The following is a 5475-nucleotide window of genomic DNA, read 5'->3' on the forward strand; positions in this document are numbered from 1 at the left end:
CCATTCCCACGAGTCCTGCACCAATCTAATCAGTGGGCTAGAGCCTTATTACTTTCCCTGACCTGCATCTCTTAGATGCTACCATCACATCGGGAACAAATCCCTAACACATGAACCTTCTGGTGCACTTATGAAGTATAGCAATCAATAAACCTTGCACGTTTCCACCCTAAAGGAGGACTCAGTGCCAGGGAGGATCCAAATACTTAAATACTTTTAAAAACAGGTATTTTTATTTTAGTGCAATCTATGGCATTCCTAGGCAAAGAGTTTATTTTCCTGATTTGACTCTTTGAGCAGTTTCACTGAGTCACAAGTCACTCTCTCTGGTCCTTGAATATTCTCCCATGATCTGCTGGCTCTTTGTCCCTTAGAGCACCCTTTGCTTGCTGAATGCTCCCATCTTCAAGCTGTGGGGTCAGAAAGGGCTTCTGGGGGCCCCTCTTTCCAGGCAGGGGCCTTAGAAGGGATAGACAGTCCTAGGACGGCAGAGCCAACCAGCAGAGGGCAGCTCAGGCTCCGGCTGTCTGTGCCAGAACACAACTGCGTGCCCTCACCTAGATTCACCTGTTGTAATTTAGACTAAAACACCAGAAGTTCAGGTTAGCGCACTCAATTTCCCGACTTTCATTTCGTCCCTGGATGAGCTTGGGAAGTCACCCAAGCTCCGGGCAACCAAGTGTCCTCAACTGCGAAGCGGCGATGGCACCAACTTCATAAAGACCAGACAAATAAAGCAATTCCTTACTCCTTTAAACTGCTTTTGCCACAGGAGCAGGAAGAGAAACTGAGGTAAGCCCAAAGAGCAGGCTGTCACACGTGACGTCGAATTACCCGCCCCTTTCCTGCGTTGCTCCTGTGTTTACCGCTCACACCGCACAAAATTCCGACACGAATTAAGACAGCCCTGTGCCCTCAGAGCTTGCAGACTCAGCAGAAGGCAGCTAGGAAAGGCTGAGATGAAAAAGATGGACGTGGGGTGTGGAGGCAGAAGTAACGCAAAGCAGCTCCCCGAATAGGATGATGGTTAGGAAAAGGTTTGGGAAGATGGAAAGCTTTGGGATCGAGGAAGCCAAGGCGGGGAAGAACGTTAGAGGAGACCTTCGAGTCCAAATGCTTCCATTTGGAGAGCAGTGCTGGGAGCGAGACAGAAAGTGAGGGGAACAGAGGTTGAAAAGATGGGCGGGGACGGGCCCCAAGAAGCCTTCCCTGGCCAGGCATTCGCCATACCACTTACTACGGTAGCCCATTGTCTCCAAACAGTGCCACAACCTCTACTATGGTACAGAGGAGACTCGTTGGTGCTTTTGCTCAATCTATGAATGTTGTTAGTTTTTTTTTTTCCTGACTCGAATTTATGGTGTTAATGATCTTCTAGTGTAGTGGTGCGAGCATGTCATGTATGGATAAATGTTTGCACGTGGGCTTGCACGTCGGGCTTGAGTCTAGAGGCTTCGTAGAGCCACCAGACACAGCTTTAAACTTTTAAAACATTTGTTAATTATTATTACTATTAGTATGCATGTTGTGTGGGTGGAACCTCTATGCACAGGTATAGGTCAGAGAACAACTTTTGCGTGTCAGTTCTCTCCTTTCACAGTGGGTCCTGGGGATTGAACTCAGGTCATCGGGTTTTTGCAGCAAGTACATGTATACACTGAGCCCTCTCGCTGGCCCCAGAGGGGACTTTTTTTTTTTCTTGAACTGGAATTGAATGAGGGCATTGTGTTTGCTATGCAAGCACTCTGCCGCTGAGCTATGCCAGGCCCCTTCCAGAGGGGACTTTTAAGGAGGGAAGTGCTTTAAAGTTGTTACAGGGGAAAATTCTAGAATATTCTGGAGGGACAGCAAGCCCTAACCCAAACTCTGGCAATGAGAGCTATTGAGAACAGAGAGGGTGAATAACCGACAGTATGAAACGCTGAAGAACAACCTGACCCTGGGTCAAATACTCGGCGAGCTACACCATTCACAGGGCTTAGTGGGTAACAAGTGCTCAATTGCTTATAACAAACAGGCTAGGGACATTAAAGGGAAAACTTGCAATTCTATTTTTCTACCACTAGATGTCGTGCAGGTCTAAGTAAGGTAAAGATCCTTCTCCATTTCCTTTCCTCCTCCGCGCCATAGTGATAGACAAGATACCCAGAATTCAGTTAGTTGCAGATGCGGTTAGGAAAGATAAGTAAAAGGTGGCCAAGAACTATCTGTGCTAATTAGGATAGTAAAGATCGAGGATAAGAGAAATCAAGGCCTGTGATTTGGCGCGGCAGATAAAGGTTCGGTAGGTAAGATACTTGCCTTGCAAGCAGGAGGACCCAAATTTGAATCCCCAGAATCCACATAAAGAAGCCCGGTGTGTTGTCGTAGGCTGTAGAACTAGTACTGGGGCGGAGAGATAAAAGTATCCCTAGGACCTTATAGCCAGCAAGATTGGTGAGCTCTAGTTTCAGTAAGAGGCTCCATCTCAAAACAAGGTAGAGAGAGACGGCATCGGCCTCTGGCTTGGCATTCATGTACACACACACACACACACACACACACACACACACACAAACACAGACACACACACACACACATGCACACGCACAGGCACACGCACACACATGCACGAATACACACACACAAAGCATACACACTAAGCTACAAACACACAAATCAATATTTTATCATTGTTTTAGATTAACAACAATCTTACCATAGAAACTTCTGATAATGGAACTAACTGTGGGTCTCCTCGCTCCGGTGGACCTTAGTCCACGAGGGCAAAGGGAACAGAAATGGTGAGGGGGTGGGGTGGGGTTGGAACCCCTGTGTGTATGTACAGTGAAGACCACACCGGGACAACTCGTCAGTAGGCAGATCAACTTTACATAGGGTGATTGAAGGCTTATAAGGTTTTGGGGCACTGAGGGCAGGGACACCCAGGATGGGAAAAGGTCACCGGCTGGGGGCTTAGGGTACCTGGCACACCTCATTAGCATGGGAAGCAAGTCAGGAGTCTCAGGTCCTGGCTCAACAGGTTTTGTCAGGAAAAGGGAACTGATCCTCTAAGACGACCTGACATCCCTCAGGTGAGTGTGGGGGCTTAGCATCCCCCAGACAAGGTCAGAGAAAATCTGCTAACCAGGGAGTCTCCATTTTGCACCGAGCTCAGAGGCTGTCCGGTCATGGTGGACTTCAACCTTAACTAGCAGAGTTTTCCCACAAAAACTAGAGAAGAAATTAAAATCACCCATTAAATCGCCATTCATCGCCACACTTATGCTGCGTATTCTCCCTTGGAGATGGAACAGTTTCTGTCTAATCAGGAACTTGTCACAATTTCCTTTCATAGAGGACTTCATAAGAGATTTTTTTCTACTTCTATCATGTGTAATGTTTCAAATAGATTTTAAAAACTGGGTGAGGGGGCTGGAGAGATGGCTCAGCTGTTAAGAGCACTGACTGCTCTTCCAGAGTTCAAATCCCAGCAACCACATTGTGGCTCACAACCATCTGTAATGGGATCTGATGCCCTCTTCTTTTTGGGGGTTGTTTGTTTGTTTGTTTTTTGTTTTTTTGAGACAGGGTTTCTCTGTATAGCCCTGGCTGTCCTGGAACTCACTTTTTAGACCAGGATGGCCTTGAACTCAGAAATCCGCCTGCCTCTGCCTCCCTAGTGCTGCGATTAAAGGCGTGTGCCACCACGCCCGGCTTGATGCCCTCTTCTTGTGTGTCTGAAGACAGCTACAGTGTACTTACATATAATAAATAAATCTTTGAAAAAAAAAGTTAAAAAAAAACTGGTTGAGTGCATATTACTTTTAGCTTCAGAAGATATCATGTGTATTTAAGAGGCATTTAACTATTATAAGCTATTTTGATGACTTAAAAAAATGTCAATACTGGGGGCTGCAAGATGGCTCAGTGGTTAAGAGCACTGACTGCTCTACCGAAGGTCTTGAGTTCAAATCCCAGCAACCACAGGGTGGCTCACAACCACCCATAATGAGAGCTGACACCCTCTTCTGGTGAGTCTGAAGACAGCTACAATGTACTTAGTTATAATAAACAAACAAACAAACAAACAAACAAATCTTTGGGCCTGAGCGAGCAAGGCCAACAGGAGCAAGTGGGGTTGACCAGAGCAAGCACAGGTCCTAAAAGTTCAATCCCCAACAACCACATGAAGGCTCACAACCATCTGTACAGTTACAGTGTACTCACATACATAAAAAAATTGTCAATAACTGAGTTGCATATTTTAAAATAAATTTTATTAGTTTAATAAAAAAAATACCCATTCATCAATCTACCAGTCCTTATTCAAAATAACATTTTTTCCCCAGAGTAACTGACTTCTAATCTATATATCTGGTATTACGAAGGACTTTCAGCTGATGTAAGGTGCAAAAATAAAAAATAATGGTTTATAATTTCCTAAAAGGAGCCCTGGGGGTGCTTTTTAGGTGCTTGTACCTCCAGCTCTTCCAGGGCCCAGAGGCCATCTGCTCCCTCTTACCTCAGCCTCGGAGAGTGTTATCTTAGAATGTGGTGAACTTTGCAAAACCAAATTAATTTTTAAAAGTAAATCTATGCTTGGCAGTTCCTCCAGCTCTCAGAGAAGCTAACTGCAGCACCGAGCAAACACACACAAATGCAGTGGGTTTCGAAACTCCCATGCCCAAGGTAGGGTCACCATGACACAGGTGTGAGGACAGACCACCTGGCAAATCAGAGCTGGCCACCCTGCTTCTTCTGGGCAGAGACTCTTTAGACATCAGTCCTAGCGAAGGTCTGCCTTAGCTGGTTGCACCAAAGCCTTAAACCAGGCAATAAAAAGAACAAAAATGAAAACAAAAACTCAGTATTTGGCTCAAAATTCTGGTGGCTCAAAAGTCCAACGAGTACGGAGCCAGCCCTGGTAAACCCTTCCCTACCCAGCAACATGATTACATGGTGGAGAAGCACCCACGGAAGGGCCAAAGCCAGTGAGACAGCCTCATGTGCTCCTGTGACAACCTCATGAAATCTTTGAGTGTGGTGACCTCATACCAGGTCCCACCTCTTAAAGGCTTCACCCCATCAGCACCACCACACAGGAGACCAATTTTCTAGGATGTGGGCCATTTGGGAACACATTAAAATGACATCAATGCCGGGCAGTGGTGGCGCATGCCTTTAATCCCAGCATTTGGGAGGCAGAGGCAGGCAGATTTCTGAGTTTGAGGCCAGCCTGGTCTAGAGAGTGAGTTCCAGGACAGCCAGGGCTACACAGAGAAACCCTGTCTCGAAAAACAAAAAATCAACAACAACAACAAAAAAAAGACATCAAGCCAGCAAGGTCCTTCCTTGAAGGATGTGTGTGTGTGTGTGTGTGTGTGTGTGTGTGTGTGTGTGTGTGAGAGAGAGAGAGAGAGAGAGAGAGAAACTTTTTAGTTTATTTGTCCTCTCAGAAATCTGCACATCACAGCAGATCAAGTCACCACAGAT

This window comes from Mus musculus, chromosome 8, assembly GCF_000001635.26.
Source record: "Mus musculus strain C57BL/6J chromosome 8, GRCm38.p6 C57BL/6J".
Classification (NCBI taxonomy): Eukaryota; Metazoa; Chordata; class Mammalia; order Rodentia; family Muridae; genus Mus; species Mus musculus.